Source organism: Neodiprion fabricii, chromosome 4 (assembly GCF_021155785.1).
Source record: "Neodiprion fabricii isolate iyNeoFabr1 chromosome 4, iyNeoFabr1.1, whole genome shotgun sequence".
Taxonomy (NCBI): domain Eukaryota; kingdom Metazoa; phylum Arthropoda; class Insecta; order Hymenoptera; family Diprionidae; genus Neodiprion; species Neodiprion fabricii.
In genome coordinates, this window is record NC_060242.1 from 20,826,778 (window position 1) to 20,849,677 (window position 22,900).

General features: G+C 39.0%; 1 protein-coding gene and 1 long non-coding RNA gene across 3 annotated transcripts in view; one reads left to right on the forward strand and one right to left on the reverse strand.

Moving 5' to 3' along the window:
- Positions 1–22,900, reverse strand: part of LOC124179945 (lachesin-like) — a 105,354-nt gene that overhangs the window by 70,964 nt on the left and 11,490 nt on the right. The gene's annotated exons all lie outside the window — the stretch shown is intronic.
- Positions 1–22,900, forward strand: part of LOC124179946 — a 97,169-nt gene that overhangs the window by 62,782 nt on the left and 11,487 nt on the right. The window contains exons 3-5 of the long non-coding RNA XR_006870178.1: positions 2,963–3,118; positions 3,248–5,290; positions 8,998–9,166. This is a non-coding gene — a long non-coding RNA (uncharacterized LOC124179946). The remainder of the gene's footprint in view (positions 1–2,962; positions 3,119–3,247; positions 5,291–8,997; positions 9,167–22,900) is intronic.

Here is a 22,900-nt window from a genome sequence, read left to right on the forward strand (position 1 = left end):
CAGAAGCCCGCGAGAAGAGAACGCGAAAGAGATGAAGGAAAAAAACCCACTTACGGCTGCAGGGGAAACGCATAATTGAACGGATCAGAGGGATGATGATAAGCCAAGCCGTAGAGGAATACCGAAATCTCCGCGGCCAAGGGGGCTGACCTGAATTCTCTACGGTGGCTGCCGGTGCCTACGCTTAATTGAAAATTGGACGAAACGTTGTTTCCGCTGTTGCGTCTGCCCGAATATCTCTGACTGCACGTATTGTACACGGTGCATGGCGGGTACACGCGGCTAGCTTAATTCCGTTGCAGCGTCGCCAACATAACAGACGAGTGTTTCTTTAGATGGCGCGAAAACGATTCTTTAGACGTTTTATTCAGATGGCACGACAATAATTCTTTAAATTTTTTTATGGGTTCGAAATAATCCTTCATATTCCTTACTTTCAAGAGTAATGTTTGGCGGTATTGAAACTCGTTTAGTATAGGAATCGATATTATATTCTATTCTCTCACTTTGTAGCATGGACATTTTTGCTGGAGAAAAAATTATGTTACGATTTCACAGAAAATTTATAGAGATTTTGTTATAAGTCTTAAGATTTGGTCAGAGATTTTCCGATGTTCTTCGTATTCCGGCCTAAGCAACAATATTTTTTAACAAGAATAACTTTAACAAGAAATACAAGAACGTTAGGTTGGCTAGAGGTTTTTAGTTGGATTAAATTTAGAGTTCGGGCCGCATCTGACAGTCGAAAATAATCCCCAGAATTAAATGTGGTTTCTAATTATACCTTAAATCGTTTGACAATTGTTGAAACCACGCTATCCATTTGCCTTTTCTTTATAAAAATTGGAGGTCTCATTGTTAGGTTAGTTTTTTGGAACGACGCTGCCATTTTGAACAATAAATCGACTCAGTGGCTGCTTGGTAAAAGTTGTCGAGTATACTTTCCTCTGTTTGGAAGCATTCAATACGAGAAAAGCTCAACGATATATACAATTGTCTGTATTCGAGTCGATACCAGCGAACGCCGTGACGGGATTGAATAAATTTGAACGGTTGTAGGTCATTTCGATTCAATATTGGTAGAAGTGCAGCAACAACAACGTTTTGTGCCAGAGGTGAATTCCTTCATACAAGCTGAAAACTCCCCCATCAAATTGAAGCTCGAATTTCCTCGATTCATGTCCCCGTATAATATGATAAAATCCAATTTAACAATATTTCCCGAACTTTACCGCAATCCTGATTAAATTGTTGTCATGTCGGTAAATAAAGAAAATAAACACTCAGCTTTCGAGAAGGGAAAACGGTCCGGCAATATCTCTCCGCGTGATTGCCTCGTCACTTTTTTTTTCACCCACTCCGATTCCTTAGCAACGACTCGGTAATACGGTGTATGTAATCATTTCGTCCATCCATGGCTTCGCGCCCTCGGGATTATATATATATATATATATTTATACATGTATGTACGAAGGTCTCACGACGAGTACAAACTCTGTCAACTTTCCTCGTTTCAGTTTATTTTTATCGTTTATTTTAGAAGTGGATTTCTGTACCGAGTTATAATAAATACAAAAATTGTTTGTGCGAACAAACTAATCTATTTAATATCTAGACAAGAGATAAAGTATCAGAAAACTAGCTAAAACATATTAGCGCTGCTCGGTCAAATTTTATTGCACATAACAAACAATGACATGAAATCTGTTCTCTATTTATGGAGATTTTAAAAAACTAAAATTTCCATCTTTTTTTTTTTTTTTTTTTCCTCTACTCCTAGGCAATCTGGCAAAATCCCAAAGGGATAAAACGTAGAGAATCGTTTGAAAAATTATTGATTCTAAAATGTGGTGATAGCAATTCGAACAGCGTAATTTGAACGGTGACAAAAACTAATGATATTTTTAATTATACAGTGAGTAATTGAAGTTTGTAAATGTATTCGTTCAAGCTACGTATAACGAATGATGGTGAAAAAAAACTGGATTCATTAAATATTCGAATAATTAAAACATGCCCGTTTCATTTGTTATGTTCACACGATCACGCGTGAAGTGACATAACACGGATCGTATACCTGCAGGTGGTGCGAGGATATAAACCGTGCGTCAAAAATTTCCCCAATCTAGCGCATTAAACGGTTTGCAGTAGGTATAAAAATTGAATTTACAGCGAGCGAAACGGTGGGATTAAAAGAGAGGAAGAGAGGAAGAGAGGAATAAAAAAGAAGGGCGAAAGGGATAAATGAGTGGCCAAATTGATGAGAGAGGCGGTGGATAAACACGTGGCTTTACTGTGTCGTGCGAAAGCTTTGGGGGAAAAAAGCGCGGTGACACCTGGTGCGGCATAAAATGATGTGTAATGAATAGATTGCGCCCCTCGTGCTTCGCCGAACCATAACAAAAATAAATAAAGCAATGACAAAGTAAAAGCTGAAAAAGTAAAACACCTCGGTGTGATAAAAAATTTTTGTTTGTAAAGCTGTCGTAGGAACCGGACTAAGGCTGGCTGTATATACGTGTTTTAGATGAGGTTTCGTGATGCGGTGAAGAAAATTAGCGAAGATCATCAAACGGGAATGGCAATAAGTACTAAACGCTCGTGGAATGTGGAGAGAAATCCATCACGACCGATATTTTTTTTTTTTTTTTTATCACACAGTTGAAGATAGGAATCAGTCAGGAGAATACAGCAAACTAGATATCGAATTTTATTGATTTATTAATATCGCAATTGGACAGCATGCGTTACAAGTATTCGTTATACCCTTCATTGGCGGTAAATTCTGCCAGAGATTAGAAGAGTTATTAATTGAAAGCTCTACAGTGCTTGCAGAAGCTCGTTTCCCCGATATTTCACTTCGAAAATTGAATGGATGAGCCCTTTGATGCATCGGAAAGTTTATAAATTCTCCCTCTGATCATGATTGACTTTTCATAAACACCCCTTGTATGTGCTTCAGGTACTTAAGATCCAGTTAAAACCTTGATTGGAAAAGGAGATGAGAAGAGCATGTCTGAGAAGCTGGATCGGAAGCAGAATCGAATTTCGACGTTCGGTACAAGTTCTGATTCAGTTCAAGTTTCGACTCAACGATGTGGATTAAACACACTAATTGGTAAGCTTCAGATTGAATTCTTAGTTGGAATTGAGGAACAAGGTATTCCGTCGTTCACATGCATAAATGCAGTTTAAGTCATGATCCTGGCAAATTGAAAATCATTTTCGAAATAATCAATTGGTAAAGTTTGACTCGACTTCAAGCCTTTACCAAAAGTGTTTTCAGTCACTGGAAAGCGACACTTTTGCATTGGCGAAATCCGAGTCTAGCAGATACTCGAGGGAACCGCGAGGAACGGACTGAAAGGGATGCAGACGAGAAGACAGAAGTGGCGTAAGCACAAAAAGGGGTGAGGAGGACGCGGGGGAAGTCAACGTTACCTCCGACACACAATGGCGTAGAGTCAACGAGCTGGAAGCAGAGCCTGTGCAGTAACTAGGAACGACCTCAGAGTGGTATTAAATATGCAGGTAAAAGAGTACCACGTATGCTTTGGAGCCCGTGGTGTTGGAGTGGTGGAGGTAGATCGGCGCCAACTCTGATTTGATGAAACGATTCCAAGCCCGTGGAGTTGGACTCGACAGAGAAGCTGCATCGTGCTCTCGGCACTGCTGAGCGACAAAGCTTGTGAAAAAAATTGTCCATTATCGTTTTAAAAACTGACGTTTCGTTAGCCGACCAACTAACGAGGATTTTTCGTTTTGTTCACCTTCCAACAAAGACAGAGCTATCGAGGTGGATGAACCTGGATTTTGGGGGATGGGGAAATGCCTAGACGTCATCTCCGACTGGGATGATAATGTCTGAGGGAAATGCCTGGCTCGTACTGTCCGCTCTGTGGAAGTTGATCCGGCTGGGTTTCCAAGTTTCATCTCGTTACCGCGATGTTCCACTTGCTCGGTATAAAGTACCGGATTCAATTTATTGAAGTCTGCTCTACTGCTGCTGCTGCTGCTGCTGCCGCTGCTATATACTCTGCGAGAAAAAGACCGTCGGTCGCACACTCTTGCCGAACAAGAGACAGCCAGAGTGAAATGCGCCTCTTCTATTCCGATTGAATTTTATGAAGAAATCGCTGAAAAGGGGCCAACCGAACCGAGGGTCTTTTAGGCTTTTCGGTCCTTCCAGGAGGAACTCGGATTTGGCAAGCTCTGATACCTTCTCACTGTTTTCAGGCTCTCCAGGTCCTTTCCATTGTAAAATCAAGTGCGGTCTTGACATTTATAGACTATAACTTGGTTTCGATAAGACACCGCCTGGTTTTTGATTTCCGTTATGACCATGAAAATTGCTCTATATTAATCATGACATTTGCCAATTTTTGCCAATTTTTCATCGTAGAAAACGTTGGATTGAGACAAGATTTTAAAGTTAATCACCAAATTGTTTTTCACGTAGTTTCAGAAACTGACATATACATGATTGCGAGTGTTTTAAAGAAATTTTTAACCTATGCATTCGTGAGGACGGTCCTCGAACTTTGGTGTGAGTACAACTTACTATCATCGAAACACATTTCTATGAATTTTCACAAAATATTAGATCACATCAAAGGTTGTAACAAGGTTTTGTAGCACAAATTTCATACGGAAAACTGAGCTGATTTCAATGAAAATTGGACAGTCCGCTCCGGACCATTTTCACAGAGACAAGTTTCAGCAACTTTTTTAATGTATTTCCATTTTCGGTTTTCAAAAATACTCGACGAACTTTAAAAGCCAATCTTCTATCAAGCAAAGCTTTCGTCTAACTCGCTATGTGAGACTCTGTTTCAGGTGGTTCCGAGGGAAACATCGAAAATTACCGTCATGCGGCACGATGCCGATTTGTATCACGAGGCAAAAATCCTTTGGGTACAACACACGCAGAGAATCGGAGAGAGTAGCTGAGGGCTCAACTGGAACGAGCTTGCAGAGCTGTAAGCATCCATCGCGGCTACTTTCCTGCAGGCGGATGGAAGTACATTCGCATCGTTGGGATCAGAAGTGACCCGAGAAGTCGCTGGATCCGGCACTCTCGAATTGCTTAATTTCTTCCAATTCTACTCAGATCGTTCTCGGCCCCCAGGAGACTCGGAGCCCTGCAATTACACCTTACACGCACCGAAGAGATGAGCTTGTCGCAGGCTGAGATACGCGGGTTCACTGCTTAAAGGAGACGGAATAGAGCAGGAGAGGCAAGAGAACGGGAAAAGGACTCTGGTTCTAACAGCCGACTTCAGATTTCAAGGTGAGGTTCCGTTTTTGGTACAGAGAAAACTGTTATAGTCACAAGGATGTAATGGAATCTTGCAATTGGTGTCAGTGGTGGGATGAAACTCGCATAATCCTGCGGCAATTGAAAGTATTCTGAAAATTCACGTGCAATTTTTATTTAGTTTATTCAATTGTCAAACACAATACATTTATCGCACAATTTAGTGAATGCAAATTATTTTTTTGTGTTTTCCCTATAAATTATAGTGACGTCAAAAATTTTCATTGTGAATTTAAGACAAATACGCCGCTGTATCGAATTTGTAATTTACAAACTTACTTTGTAAATTGCCGACTCTTTTGTACAGTAAATTTGTAGTAAATTCATAATCATTTTTAACAGTGTATAAATAATGAAACAGCTCATTGGGGAACTTCAAATGTGCTTACACAGTTTTTGGAAGACTCTCAAAGAGTTTGTGTTGCCTTCTGAGCTTTGAAATATCTGTCGAAATGTTATCACCCATAATTTTAAAATGCAATTCATCAAAAAGCTGGGGAAATAATCCCAACATGCGAGCCACGCGACATCGCCTTAACAGATCACTTAGACAGCGCTGAGCAGAAGCTTTTTTGTTTACGATTTCAGTTCGCGATGTTAGATCATATTGGAAACTTTCGCGGTCGTTGGAAGACTGCGGAACGCTATACGGAAAAGTTAACCGCTAGAATGGGAAAATAATAAGAGCCTGACATCCTGAATAAATGCATTTCGAGGTTGAGTATAACGAGGATCTCTGATATGAGGAGAAGAAGGATCCCGACGATGCGATAAAGTTTCTCTCTCTCCCACTCTTCTCGGGCATGGATATTTTCTCGCTCCGAATCTCTCCGCAGTTTCATTAGCTATAGATCGCGTCGAGAATGCGAGGATAACTCCTTACGGCGGTGCTTAGTTTCAGGAAAGACGGTGCCGAGCGTATGGGCCGATATTGATACGATCAGAACTTGGCCTCGGTTTGATGAGCCATGAAACGACCTACGACCTTCTCACCTCGGATCATTTAACTGCAATGCGCGAAGATTTACTGCACTTTAATCGGTCCCACTCGCTGCCAGAATCGCACCCTTATACGCTCGGAACGCGGAAACGAAGTGCAATAATGGTTATACTTTTTTGTTAGCAAAAATAAAAATCAACCAGTAACGTGTTTTAATCGGGGACTGTCTGCAATTTTCAACTTTGCGGATAGAAAAACGATTTGATGATCGAGATTTGCTATCCCTCGATTAGAACTAGACACGGTCCGAATTACCTACCCTTCAAACTCTGGCACATGATTGAAACATGGAAAATTAGAATTTGAGATCACTTTGCGCCGAGCTGTTAGATGAGTTTATCATAGTCTGTAGCTAGGCGAGAGTGGAATTGCTTTGAGAAACGCGTATAAGGGTAAACCCACCCCCACATATAACGTGGAACCGCTTATTGGGTTTGGTTGCAGGGGGAAGATTCTACAGGAGTAGATGAGCCGTCGGGTGCTGGGGGGTGGTGTCGAAATCAGGGGTGCGCATTGCTGGTCGTGAGGTGCAGGTATACGGGAACGTTAGCTGGCTGTCGCTTTGTAAACAGCTGGCTTAATTACACAGGTGAGACTCGTCTGCAAGGCAAATCGGGAATACAAATGCAGGTTGTAGTTGGACGGTTGCTTACATTAGCCGCGATGTGATGTAAGGCGAGACGAAGCTTCTGCACCATCGTTATACAGAACTGCAACCCCATTAATCTAGTCGAGAAACCTTGACATCGTCGAGATCGGTTACCGCGATTAAGAATCGAGCGATAATAAGTTGTTTGCAATAAATTACAAATCACAAATTATACGTGATACGATTTTCAATTCGGCCAATTTTGTCAAACCAAAAATTTCACTGGTGATTTTTAATCGGACGCGTGATGAAACACAAATCGCATTTTTAATTCTGAAATCAGAAAGGCATGAAATACAGTTTCTTTCAGACTCATTAAGGTACATAGATAGTTGTGTACTTTATCCTATCCAATTTGCAATTTACAAGCGTAAATTTGTAGTATATTTCATCTTCGTTCAGAATAGAATTGTAATTGGAAAATGCAGGTTTAATTTGTAATTCTCATTATCCTGACCGCGAAGTACAAAAGTATAATTTTTATTTTGTTTCGCTCTTAAATTACAAAATGTAAATGTGATTTGTAATTGTTCTCGAGTCGATCGCATATTGAAATTTTCCCAACTGGAATTAGGTTCAAGTAGCACTATCCATGCTTCGCGTTTAGTATTTCAGTACTTTTCGAAACGAGTGTAATCCCGTCGTCGGAGTTTTTGCGGAAAAAAAATTGGAGTGGCAACAAAATTGAGAATTGATGTTGGCACAAAAAGCTCGAAAGCCGGAAAGTCGAGATAGGTGGCGTCATTTGTCAGATAACGTCAGATTACCACCTTTTCTGCAACTCGGACGAGCGGCTAACTATAAGAGAGAAGATTTCTTGGCCAGTACGCGATTGTGGCTCAACGTCCTGCAGCTCAGGCGAAACCGTGTAACGTTGCAGGCAACTTGAATGCCCGATTTATGGCCAAAGTAGCGTCATTTGGAAAACTTTTTACGCGTACTGACGGAGGTAGGAGTCGTATTCCCCTTCCTTCCTTCCTTTCTTCTTTCCTTCTCTTACTCTTTCGTTCTTTCCCCTAACTTATACATATATATATGAATCGATATAAAAGTGGCTCAAACTCTACTGAAAAAGGGCAGCAGTTGAAACCGAAAAGCTGATGACCTACTATTGGCCATCGAGATTCAGCAAATAATCTATACGCACGCGACGCTTCTATCAACTTGTGTTATTCTTGTTGTAAACCTCGATTATACCTTGAGCTTTTTGTAGCTAGTAAAACCCTGAGAAATTCTTTGTTTCATTTGAATCGAAAACTAAGTTGTAATTGTAAAAATTTGCACGACGTAAGCAGTAAAAAAATTTATATTATAATACATATTATACTGTATTATAAAACATACTTATAATACAAAGTTTCGTAGAAGCTTTCTGTGACCAATGAAAGCTTAGAAAATGTCACATTTTATTCAGACTCGTCACTTTGAGCTTACATTTTGAAATCTGCAAGACATAAGCAGTAGCAAAAAAAAAAAAAAAAAATATATATATCAGTTAGAGGTGTAGTTAAAATGACTAATATAAAGCTGAGTGAAAGGTTGAAAAAATGTTTCATTTCATTCGAAGTAAAAACTTTGAGCTATGATATTGAAATCCGCACCAGATATGAACTAAAAAATAATTAATGTATTTGTCAGGGGCAAAGTAATAATGACGATTAAAAATGCGGGCAAAAGCTTTGATACAGTACAGGGTTGCAAATTTTTTAATGAAAAAGTAATGCATCAACAATTACTTTTTCAATTCATAATGGAAGTAATTTCCATTATAACATTAAATTTAATGATTTAATGGAAATAATTTCCACTGAAACAAAATTTAATGTCTTAATGAAAACACTGATGTAATTAAAAAAGTAACGCATACCCTAATACAGTAAAATCCACGAGTAGTGATTTTCCGGTTAACAAGAAGAGTTAGATTTTATTAGCCGGGGCAAGAAGTAAGACATCACATGATACACGTAATACACGTATTAACTTTTAGAAGGTAAATCATAATTCATCGACGGTCTACGTGACCCGTTTCAGCTCCGTAGCTACGCTCAATCATCGCTAGTTCTGGTCTTCGTTAAGCTGAGTTGAGCCGGGTCGCGATTCCGACGCCCAGGACTTTATGAGTTTGCCAACCCGGAGGAGGACATCGGGGTAAAGCTTCGTCACCGAACACCCAGCTACACCTGGCTGACCTCCTCCCCAGGTAATGGGTCTTAGCCTCGCGAGTTCGAGGCACGTGGTAAACGCGTTCGTAATCCCAATTAACTCGAGCCTCCCTCGCTCACTCGTCATTCCCTTCACCCCTCCTTGATAAGTGGGATTCCGATGGCTCATCCCCCCTCCCCCTGCCCCCGTTCTGCGACTTGATTCCCCCGGGGTCGGAGTAACGGTAATAAAGATGAAAAGGAAGGAAAAAGAAGATGTCGGATCCCCAAAAGGGAATGGGATACTCGAAAAGTTGGTGTATTCGATGTAGAGGGAAACGAGAGACGGGGGGATCAAATTCTTCGATTATCTTCCTCTTTTCGGACTATACTTTTCTAACGCGAACGGAAATATTATATCTTTCTTTTGTGGTGTGGGACTCGATTCGATTGATGGAACGAATCAAATTCAAACAGCCTTCAACGCAATTGCGGTTTTAACTGTTATTCGGTCTTCTCGATCACCTAAATTTAAGAAGATTTAATTGAAAGATAAATGAAACTGCGGCGCGTATTGCAGCGAGGGGTAATGGTCACTTGGTTTTATATTTTATGAACTTGAAAAGTTTTTTTTTTATCTAAGAGTTGTTGCGATAGGTTTGAATTCAAGAACAATTCGCACCGCGATAATTTTTCGATGAAAAAAAGAAAAAAAAAAACAGAATTCTAATTGATTCGGCTATGAATTCGAGATCAATTATTACTGAGACGTATTTTTTTTTTTCTTTTTCGTTGTTACTCAAACTTGACAGATTATGTTTATTACTGATTGTGAATAAGATTGCAATTCAATGGAATAACAACTTGAACTCCGACAAGATCGAACCTAGGATGGATTGAATGTGAAATAATTTTGACTCGAATCATAATGAACTCTGCAACGGTATTTGGATTAAAAAATAATTCACATATCGGTGGTCGCGGTGTGTAGATTAAATTTCAATATTTGAGAATTTGAAAAGAAAAATATGCACATGATCCCAAAACCTTACACGAATTGTGAATCCATCGAAAGCCGTAGATTTTAACAGCCGCTTTTATTCATTTCCGCAAAATGAAATTTTCGTATTTGCAATTTGATAGTTTTTTTTTTTTTTCTTTTTTTTTCCCGAAGCATCGGCGGAATTCCTCGAGCTTAAAATGCAGAAACTGGGGCGCGTGAAATGAATTGGCGCGAAAGTTATTCCGCATTCAGCTGTCGGGATTACGGTGCAGCTTTCGTCGGACCGATCGCGGGGCGTCTTGAAGGGTTGAGACGGGGTGCAGACTAACCCTGGCAGCCCTTGAGCAGCCGGTAATTGAATCTCGAACGGTTTGCTAGAGCGAGGGAAGCACGCAAGCTGCCCCCCCCACCCCCACTCCTCGCCGCGCCCTTTTGAAGGGGTGAGTTGAGCCAGTCTCACACCTCAGTTCCGAGTTCAAGGGTGTTCTGGGACGTTTATTTACCGAATCTGACGTCACGTAATTCGTTGCTAACGAGAAGTGTCGTTGTACCAACTAACGTTCTAGTGGTTTCCCTGTAACAACTCTTTGCGAACAATTAACCACTGCACCCTGACGGGAAATAATACGTTGCGCAACAAGTGCGCAGAGTGGGTGATTTTTTCACTAATGTATTTTGTCGCCCGAAGGAAGCGATAAAAGAAGGTACTCGTGAAAATTCTAAGAGCAATGCAGAAAAAAAGAGAAAAAAAAAAAAAAACTTGAGAATTATAAGAAAATTAAAGATGCAAGGAATCGTTCGAAAAATAGAAATGTTCAGAATCATCTCAAAACCAAAATTTTCATACTTGGAATAATCTTTGTTTAATTTTTTTTTTTTCGTTTATGAATGTTTGTAATACAAAAAATATTTAACAATTACCATTATTCGTATGTTGATGTAACGCTTTTTATATTCATATTATATTGTGTTTTTCCTTTATTTCGAAATGAGAGATAATTATTTAAGCTATCTCGTTCTCAATGACAGGCGCCTTGATATTAAATGTAAAACAATTAATTTCGCTCGCCAGTGTGCGGAGTAACTACTTTGCGCATTTCATTTTTACAGCGTGGGAATAGGGCATTTTGCGCACGTAGTTTGGAAAATGTATGTTTCATTTAGCAAACATGACCAGAGAAGGCTTTCTTCAGTTAAAATGAATAAGGTATCGCTAATTGATGAAACAGATTTTTGATTATCTGCGATTTCTCTTTTGTTCAACGAAGACAACGAAAAGATTTCCTTCATCATACTTGCAGGAAAAGTCAAAAAGTTCTTCATCTCTATGTATATTTAACCTTTGTCAAAGTTCAGTCTTTTACATAATTTTTTCTCTTTTGTATAAATCATGATTTTATGTATACATCTATTATAGAATGGTAGGAAAAAGTTGCAATATGAAACGCAGCTTTAGCTACGTTCCAAAGTTTTGAACAAGCCGGTGAAATTAGTCGGTGTATGAAAAAGTTTCTGATCGATTTTCAAACTTATATTTTATTCACACACGTACACATGTGTATTCAACATCAAGGTGTAGGCTGCGATAACGTCCCTGATCTGTTTACTATAAGATTTCTTTTCTTTTTTCGTTTTTGACTTTTCTTTTCCTGGATTTTTGACAGATTTGTTTTTGCTTATATATTCTAAAAAAACGTTGGGTTGATATAAATTTTCGTTTGAACAATTTTGGCGATTCCATTGTTTGTCAAATATACTACGCTATGAAAAGTCAAAGCGAGAATAGTTAGAATAACTTGATGAATGAAAGGAACGAAAAGAATTGTCAAACATAGCAAATACCGATGAGAAAATCCCAAAAATATTTCAAACTGTTCAACACGATTGCGAATTAAGGAGAAACCGTGAAACTAATTTTTGTTTTTAAAGAAACTTAAACATTCCAGGTACCAATCAACTAAAATATTCATTCGTTTCTTTCTTAAACTCAATTCAGACTTAATCTACTCGGTTGACAATATTCCTGTTGTTTCTTTCGGTTGAAATTGTCCAAATGCAAATCATTTCTTCCAAATAATTCCGCCGCATCTTTCAAGCTGAAGTTTCGTTAAAAGTTTCATTCGCCACTATTTTCAAACTATAATCCAGGTCGAAAATCTATAACCATAAGCTTTTGTTTGTATGATTACAACTATATACACCATGTGATGTTGGAAAAAGAATCGACCCATTCGAATTGCTTCAGTACCGTTTACTTACACAACAATCGTAAAAATTAAACAAATGATCAGAGTGGTTAAGCGCGCGTATCGATCAATTCCAGGCTGCATGGAGAAGTTAAACTATCTGTACACGTTATTATTATCGGCAGGGAAAAATCCCACGTCAAAAAAAAAAAGGAAAATCAATAAGGTCTCATTTTCAGACACGCGCTGTTTCGCCCGAAACCCTCGATGAAGACTGCGTATCCGGCATATCGTTGCGGGTTGAACTTTTTTGCGGCTTGACGGTTGAGGGGGTTGATTTCAAGGGTGGTCGAAAATCCGGGAAAAAAAACTCGAGGGAAAGGTTGAACGACGTGCAACGGGTTTCGTCAAGTAGTAGGAGAGACACGCGTAACCTGGACAGCGATCCGCTCTTTCTCTATTTCCCTCTTTCTCACTTTCTCTATCTCTTGCTTTTCCTTTTCCGCCGCACGGATCAATCATCATCAATTCTCCGACATCCGATATACGCAGTGCTCGTCTCTCGCCTTCGGGGGTGAATTTATCTCCGTTGGGTCTCTTTGTTTCCCAATTTTAGTAACTTATTTTTTCCTCATTTCCCTTGTTTTTTTTTTATTTTTATTTCTTTGCCCCTGCTCTCCTTTCCCCTCTTTTTTCAACCTCTAGTCTTTTCGGCCTCTGGTTGGATGATGAGGAAGGATCAAGCTCCGGTTTTTGTTCCAGACTCACGAAGTATCTCGGAACTCGCGAACTTCTTCCTTTCGCATTCTCTCACGTTTTTACACGTCGAGTAGCTATCCTACTATGTATATATATATATATGCGTATATATAGGAAATCGTGTGTTCAGCTCAGCCGGTTCACCGAATAGTTTATCGGCCATTCGACCATTCGAATTTTTACAGGTATGAACGCAGAGGCGTAATTCTTGTGTACGTAAAAAAAAGCACTGCAAGAAATTACGAGTACACCGACGTTGATTTTCATCCATTTATTATTTGATTGGAAATTGTTCCAAAGATTTCTGAATTTTTATTATTTTTAGATTCGTTACAGATAATTTAAGACCGAAGTATAATTATTTCTTTTCCTCGACCATTTTTCGTTTCGCGCAATAAATACCATTTCGTTTTTGGATCTAGGATCGGAGTAGTCGAATTTCGAGCATCCTATTGAGCTTTAATTATGAGCTTCGCGTGAAGTTTCAAATCGAATTACCTAATCTATCCTGCATGCAGAAAATTACTAAATCACGCGGTGAACCTGATCCTAGCGCGCAAATGGAGATAGAGAGAAAGAGAGAGTGGGAACTGACTGTCGTAAATATTATTCAATATACGATATGCCAGATACACATGAGATTGTGTATAGAAAATGATTCTCAGCTTTCGAAAGTTGTGGGTTATCGACTGGCAGTGGCTGTGGCTTTTGTGCTCGATGCGAAAACGATGAAAGACGTTACCTCACCTCACCTCACCTCACCTCACCTTACGTTTACGTTGCGGAAGGGAGTGAGCCGAAGTTATGAAATTGCGAGCGCAAAAGTATGGGGGAAAAAAAATGAAGAGTAAAACGAGGAGAAAACGAAGACTGCAAGGGATGAGCGAAATCGGATTGGAAAGGAATTTTACAGCTTGACAGGCAGTAATCATTTTACACTTATATACCAGACGCGTGGCGTATTATTTATTTCTTTACTTCGATATCGATTTTTACAATCTTAATTAAATACGAGTCCCTTCTCTTTAGTTTTTTGGTTTTTGCAACACGAGCTTGAAATCAGACGGTTGATAGGTCCCACAAAAATTATTGGATTACCAGAGCTGTCGGAAAAGGTTCAGCATCCAGCGCAAAGCTTGACCTGCATTTTAAGCTTTGTTTCAACTCTGTACCGTATCCCATTCTCTGGTGGTAGCTTATCGAAAAAAAGCTCAAATTCACTCTCTCTCTCTCTCTCGTAATTTAGATGATATCGAAACAAACGCCAAGCTCTCTACATTTTGTTTATTTCCTCGTTCGAAATCGAGCTTGAATCAGTCGTTTTCATAGTTTCATTCATTTTTCAACACCCCTAACCTCCAGAATGGAAAATTACAAATACCTACTTCGAAGGTATGTTCCAAATGTAGATCAAACGTGGAGCTAGAATTTCGACCTCAAAGATTGTAATGGTTTTTTTTTTTCTACAGCATTAACTCACCAACAAATATTACAACTGGAAATATGGGAACGACGACTAAAACTACTAGCTCAAATTTTGAGCTGTCACGTTTGCAGAATAAAATAAATAAAATAAAAAAACGTAGGGCAAAGAACGTTTGGTTTCGTGGAGTCTTCTCGCGCTTTGATACAAGTATACAATAGGATTGATTGATTATTTTTCATCGTAACTCCGCTGACAAAAATAAAATAAAAGACAACCGTATTATGATCGATTTTTGTTCTACAGATCAATTTTCTAAGTAATATACCAAAAATTTTTCCTGATTCTCACAAAATTCCCAAGTGACCGCTACGCCGGTAGATCGCTGGGTGATTGGGAATTATCGAATTGAGAAAGGAGAGACTTCGTTATTCTTTATCGGAGATAGAGAAACAGAGTCAGAGAGAGAGAGAGAGAGAGAGAGAGAGAGAGTCAAGGGTATGGGGGAAAATAAGGCGGAAGGGAGCGAAGAAAACTGACCAAACAAAACAAAAATCGATACATACCAATACAGTACGTATACACACTATACGGTACCTGTGCTACACATGCACTGTACGTATTTAGATAAATTCCGCAAGCTCGTCAAATCCGAAGACAAATTCGTTCCCGCATTTAACTGAAAAATTGAATGAAACGCTAACATCGCTTGTATAGAGGGGTGGTGGGGGGGGTGAAGATGTGGGGTGAAAAAAAGAGAAGGGAACGGGGGGAAATGGAGGCACTTAAGCGGAGCTGTAACTAGCTGAAAGGGTATTTCGCTTAATCCAAGGGAAAGTAAATTTAGAAGCTCGCCCCCCCCCCTCCCCCTCCCCCACCTGCCCTTCCCACCCTTGCGCCATTTATTTTACTACACATTTCGCAGGTAAATCGCCGCACGCTCAAACTGCCACGGCACAGTGGGTATCGCACCCCGAGTGAATCCCTGCACCCAGGGGTGTTTTCGGTGAATTAGGGACCACGGATCACCACCCCAAAGAAAGATATTTAACGGTTTCCGGTTTGCTCCGATATCCACCATCCCCTCATCTTTGCCGTCGGAGAAGTTTCCTTTCCCCTCGAATTTAGATAGGGCATTCCACGTGAATTCGAACTAGGTAAGACCCTCACGCTCTAGGATTTGGTACGTGACTTTTTACATTGTTCTTATAACTGTAAAAATCATCCGAATGTTTGTTTTCAAATTTCTCTCACTGCCTCTGCTTAGCCCCGCGCACCCAAAGCTTCTCAAATGATTGTATTTTGACAATGATTGAGACATATTTGATGATCCTGAAAGTAATTGAAGTGGGCAGGCGATACGATAATTTTTATTTATTTGGATTTTGAATATTTTTTTTTTAAATTTCAATCGAAACTTCCAGATTGCTCTTACAATTAGCGAATAAATCTTGAAACCTGCAAATTGTAAAGAACAATCAAAATGACTATGAAAAAACTGTTTAAAAAATTGTCGTTTTGCCTGCCCACTTCGTTAATTTTTTTCACAACGTTCACAAATGTCGCATTCACTGTCAAACTTTCATCCTTAAAGGTGTTCTGTCGGTACGGGACAGGGAGGGAGCAGGGGGGGGGGAAGAATCCGAAAAAAACTGCAATGATTTTCAAAGCTAGAACGTCAACGTAAAAAACGCGGATCAAATCCAAGAGAGTGAGTCAGAGTCAGACCCTAGTCGAATTGACGTGGAATGTCCCATATACAGAGCGAGTTCCTAACGTCCGCATGGTCCGTCGTCTGCTAAAATTTAATGCACATGTGCTACAATCCGTGAGTAGTTTTTATCCAGCGCGACCAACCATCGTAAATGTAACCATGTGTGCACGAATGTAATATGTATGGATGTGTGTAATCAGGTTTTCTGTTCGACGATATCTCGAGAATGAGGTACCGGATTTTTCAATGATTTCCGTCTCAATTGACGTGGCTTTCCAAACTTAAAACTGATTAGATCTTGGCGTTTATCGATTCGGTACTCTTTGAATTACTTGAATAACAAAATTCAAAAGTATAAAATAAAAATGATATCTTGAGGATCGATGAATGGATTTGAATGAAAATTGGTACCGTGACGTTTTTTGGCTCGATTATCACGAATCTAAGGTCAGATTTGCAAAATTTACATTTGGCGTATTCAACGTGCTGGAAAAAAAGACTAAAAACATTCCGATTTTTACGATATTTGATAATCAAAGGTTCGCTGAATATGACGAGTAAAAGACTAAAAATATTCGGATTTCGGTAGAAACTAGTAGACATAGGTTTTTCGAGTCGTCGTCACTGAATCCAAGGTCCGACTTCCAAAACTCGTTATGCAAGTGGGTCCATTATAGTGATTCAGAATGATCAAAATCGTCATATTTTCATGTAACCATTCGTCACGAATTTGAACTTGTATTTCGAAATTCGAATTAGATAATATGCTTTTTTTCTGTCAACTTGGAACCTGCAGCGTGGGAACGGAAAGTTCGAGGGCTTTTTGATGACCGCCCTAAAGCCGCATGTTTTTTTTTTATGTTTTTTTTTTCTTCTTTTGCTTGTACTAAATTTTCCGTGCGACTATTTTTTGCTCATCAGTTATTTGTATCTCTTTTTCATTATCTCTCTGGAATTTGAAATCCTTGTTTTCATTTTATTTTTTTTCCTCACATCGTATACACGCTCATACCATATTCCATAATATATCGATCCGATCACTCGCCTTCTACCCCTCTTTTCGTTTTCTAATACATATTTTTCTTACTTTTTCATTATACACATACCTGTGTATACATACACGCGTACAGCCTGAAAGGTAATGCGTATCAATATAAAGAGGAGAAAAACGAAAACTGAAAAGAGGGAAACGGAAGGGCTAGGGGGTGTAGGGGGGGGAGGGGGGGGGGGAGAGAATTCCACCGTACAGATACGAGGCGTATGGCAGCTCTATATATATATCGCCTCTCTTTTCCACCGTAAAAGGTATACAACCTCCGCATCTATATTATATACCTGTCCCTCGATCTTCCTTAAATTGATATAGCCGTATTATATGACAGAATGCGGAGGTGAGACTAAAGCCCGAGATTTATCGTGTCGCTTTTCTTTGACGTGAAGACACCCTAGGACTGTTATATCATATACGTACATATATATATATATATTTATACGGTACGGAGCCGCGACGCTTAACGCATCGCGAAATAACCCCGCGGACGATTTCCTCTCGTTCGTATTATTTTCTTAGTTATTTGTTTCTTTTTTCCTTTTCAGAATTCCAAAATTCTTTCATCCACTTGTTAGTTTGATAATTAATTCTCGTTGAAAATTTTTTCCTCAGCCTCGTTTTTACCTGCAAGTTGTTATTATACATGTTGGACATTCTTTTCCAAACCGAACACCTTTCTGACCGACATATTTTTGATTTAAGACAAAAATGAGTCTCCAGGCCGAAAATCACCAGATTCTCAAATTTTTTATCACCTCTGTTTTCAAAAATATGTGGAAAAAAAATTCCTCGAATACGTGTCTCTTTTTTTTCGATACAGAACTCTTAAAAAATCATTCGGCTAAATCAAAAATGTGTCGGTACAATTTTTATCCGAATCTGTCCGATTTGTAAAAGAAAGTCCCATATACACTACGTAGAATCTGGATGAATATACTTCAATGTGTTGATAAAAATATTCTCAAAGCTATTTTTCATTCTTCGCGTAAATTTCAATTTTGTGCAAATATCACACACGCCGCCGACCTCTTGTAATAATAATATAAAATTTAACGCCCCGTTTTCGCTACGTGCTTCTTTCGTTACGTGCGTGTAAGTACGCATGTATTTGTAGACGCATATATTCATGGGAGAATCTCGGAATTTGGCGAATCCGAGTGAACACGCTGCACGTTTTCGCGGAGAGAATTCATCTCCAGTTTGCACATCAAAGACCAATAAACGCGTTGCGTACTACACGCGCATTACATAACTCTGAACATCGGTACATGCACAGACACGTGAATATCTACATGTACAGGCACGGTGATGAAGAAGACCCGATCTGCGACCTTGCGGAAAAATTACCTTCTATGTTTAGTTATTTATTTGCATCGCGAGTAGCTAATATCGGAGAAACGAACGTGAGTCAACTTACTTCGTCGGGCGTAAATAACAATTATTGGCATATGTATGTAGGTACAGTTTATTTTTGCGTAAGAGAAAATTATACCGAAATGTTATTTATTCTAGATCGTGTAGGAATCGAAGTCTTTACCGAGATTTCAATATTCTTTTCTCGAAACTTCTTCCTCTTTTTCTTCTTTTATACTATATTCGATTTTTTAAAACATTTCCGGTGACCGTAATTACGATTTACAATTCCTACGAATGTGGGAAATTATACGCGGAATGAAAATTTGCTCACGCATCTGACGGGGTGAAGAAAATCGATGTCAATATTGATAATATCCAATTATCGTATACACGTATACTTATAACACGTATATACGAACGAACCTAATGGTAAGGGTCCGATGAAAAGCGGGGCTAATTAATAGGCTACGTAAATACAGTTTGCAATTAATTAAGAGACGCGCGTTGCAGAATCACAGCAGCGGAAAATACCGTTGAAATCAGCCGGTGAAGAGGGAAATGCCAAGAGTGGGGGGACGGGATTCGTAATTAAACAAATCAGTCACGAATGGAAATAATTAGGGGAAAATTTTAATAATCAACTGCTGGGAGTGGCCTTCGAATTTCCCACAGGTGTGGGTACGTGTGTATTACGCCTGTATAAATATACAAATACACATACATGTACGCACATTCGCATGTGCACAGTGTACGTACGAATCTGGCTTTGAACGGAGGGGAAACAATTTTGAGAACCGGGGACCTTAATGATCTGCAGGCCGGTATTCCGATCCAGTCATCCGGTAAACTGGATTCCCCTTCCTCTGATTCCTCTGATTCCTTCTTCCTTCGGTCGAATCGTTATTATTATATTATACGTATAAACGTTTTGCAGATTTATGTATCTTCGAATTACGCTTTAATATTAACGTTTAGGTAGGTATATAAATCAATAATGTTCTGCAAATTTCCTTGATCGTCGAATCTTGATACGAACGATATTGATATTACGGATCAGAGAAAATAGGATACGGAGGAGTCAATTTATTTTTTATTTCTTTGGTCTTATTGCAATCACTTCGTGGCGTTTTTCTAATTCAGGTCTTATTTTCGTATCGAAAATAATTGACCGAACCGAAACAGATTTGTTTGCTTCATAGTTTTTAAAGGACGATATGTAACCCAAAAGATGATGAAAGAAAATAGTGGAAAAAGGAAACAAAAAACAACGAGATTTATATATTTCGTAACTAAAAATTAAAGCGAATTTTCAAATGTGGAGAGAAAAGAGTCCTTGGAAAAAATACATTCGAAACGCAAAATACCCGAAAATATTGAAATTTTTCCTGCATCTTTGTGTGAAAAGAAAGACATAAGAATGCACCTTGAAAAGAATGCGACGTGTTTCTCTTTTCTCCGGCTCAATCTTTTCTTTCTACCATTCTCTTTTCATCCCTTAAATTTCTTTTGCCATTTTTTCATCCCCCGAGCTTCCACGCGGAGTGGATTTTTCGACGATCTAAGAGATCGTAATTCTTTTGGGGGTTTCGGCGGTTTTCGTATCTCACATAGATATACACAAGGTATTACATATACATGTACAAACGTAGATCCGTACGGTATACATGTATAGGATATAACAAGATTTGTATATTATACGCTAGTCGGCAGGTCGGGTTTTCATATTCGCTTCGAAATACTTCACGTGAATTTGTATAGTATATGCACTCTACGTGCACAACGTAAAACTATATGCGAGGGTTGAAAAGAGAGAGAGAGAGAGAGAGAGAGAGAGAAAAAGAGAGAGAAAGCTTCGTCTGCCGAACGCCACCAGCTCTGCATTCAAATAGATCGCATTTTGGCCAGTATCGATAACCATCCCCTTTCCTCTTTTCCCTTTTCACCCCTAATGCCGTTTCGGATAGCACGCTGCAGGTATGAAGAGAGAGGGAAAGAGAGAGAGAGAGAGAGAGAGAGAGTGAGAGAGTAGCGGGGTGGAGGGCAAACGAATCAAGCACCGTACGCGTGCTGTATAGAAATTTCTTCATTACGCAAACACGCCGTCCAACAAGCTGCAAGCTCATTTCTGCCGCTGCAGCTGCAATCGCGTCAAACACGTAATCATTAAATGAAGTACAAACAGTCGGGTAAGGGAATAAAACAAACGTAGAGCGAATGAAATAAAAAAAAATAAAAAATAACGTCAGTCAAAACGCGAAAAACAGTCACTCGAAAATCATTCCCAATTCCGGAGGTGAAAAACATTTGTGTTACTTTTCACGGAGTTTATATTCTATGTATAAAAACGAATCGATCAACAATTATTATCGTAAAGGATGTGTAATTACAATTTGTATGGCTGATTTCGTCACACGCGGTCGACTGTTGCGATATAATGTTATCTAATATTCGTAACAAATTTGTTGAAACAGATTTCCGCACAACTGATTTAGCCCACGTTTAACTGTCATCCTTGGCTCGAACAGCAGCTGTGATTTGCGAATTACCTCCGTTCTGTTTGTAATCCGACGAAGTGTACAAACGATTTAATAATAGTTTTTTTTTTTACGCAGTTTACTATAGCTACAGCTATTTTCATATCGAGTTTTTGAAACTAGATAACAGATATCCGAATGCTGGGATTTTTTTTTGTTCTTTTTATATATAGTTATACAAGTCTTACGGATAATTTATATCATCATCAATTGTCAATCGCGATCGCATAATTAAACTGATTAAACAGGCTTGAGCGGTAAACTGAAAATTCTCGTGAAATGAAAACAGGTTCTTGAAAAGTTATTCAAATCTGCTCACTTCAATTTTGGCTGGAATATTTTCGGTTTTGGCCACAGAATTTATATAATTTATATGATAATTTTCAAAAATGTCGCAGTTTCATAATTTAACCCTGATAGGTCACTTGGGGTGAATTTCACCCCACACATTTTTCAAACTCCACATAGAGTCCCGTAGTCGTGGAAATGGTTTCGAAGCGCGATTCTTCATGCGAAATAAAGACCTTTTTTCGACATTTTTGCCACTTTCTTCAACTTTGCCGATGTTTTACTGTATTGGAACAATCAATTTTTGGTAGGAAAACTGAGAGAGTTTTTTCTGCGATCCTTAAACAATAGCTAGATATTTTTATTTTTTTATTTTTTCTTGATTTATAGAATTCATTTTTGAAGCAAAACATCACGTTTGGGTTAAATTTACAAGGGCTGAGAGGGGGACAAAATCTGAAAAAAATTGGAATGTGCTTTAGAGTTGGAACAACATTATAAAAAACCGCGGACCAAATCCAAAAGGAAGAGGATCAGACCCTACACGGAGAGAAATTTTTAGTTCCGGTTACGGCTCAGTCCTCAACTATTTTCATTTCTTACTACAACCGAAAAATATAGTTCCAGGTAGAAAATGAAAATTAGTTTCGCAACAGTTATCGGAAAGTCTAGTATCCGTTACTGTTCTTTCCCATTACGATCACTGTTGCAATATTTTCTCCTAACCGTTGCGAAAATTTAACGCTCGTGCAACAATAAATTGACGTTAAAGCCTTGTTTGACTAAAAAAGTAAAGTAAACCTCAGAAACTGATTTTGCGTTGCAATTATCAAATAAGGATCGACGATAGCGAAAAATGGTTAGGCGTACCTCGTTTTTCGTAATTCCAACAACATTCAAACAGTTTTTTCAACGATACATGTTTTACTGAACTTTTCTACTTACTATACAAATGAATTGATTGTGGAATGCCCCGTACGTATATGTATAATACGTACATACATGTTTTGTACGTACGTTTTTTACGTACATATGTACATGGATAAAACGACTGGCGTCAGAAGTGGAAGAACCTGGTGACATTGGCTGTTTCGGAAGAAGCTGATACATGGGTTCGGAGTGCGTCGTAAAAACGCCGAGAGTAGAAGAAGGTGATGAAGAAGGCGAGGAGGAAGACGGAGATCGTATAACACGGACGATCGTTCGGGAGCAATCACCATATTGTGTACCTATATATTGCCTATCCAGCTTCCTGCCTTTTATATTATACGTACACGCCACGCGACGCTGTGTCTTGGACACGAGGGTCAGTCATTGAAACCCCCCTCTCTCACTTTCTCTCTTTCTCTCTTTTTTTATTTTTTTGTTCCGCAAGTTATCACACGGCGTCGGAATCGCACGGCAAAGAAAAACAAAAACCTGATTTTCGGGGTTATTTTTTATTATTCTCTTTTTTATTCTCAACAGCTAATCAGCAGC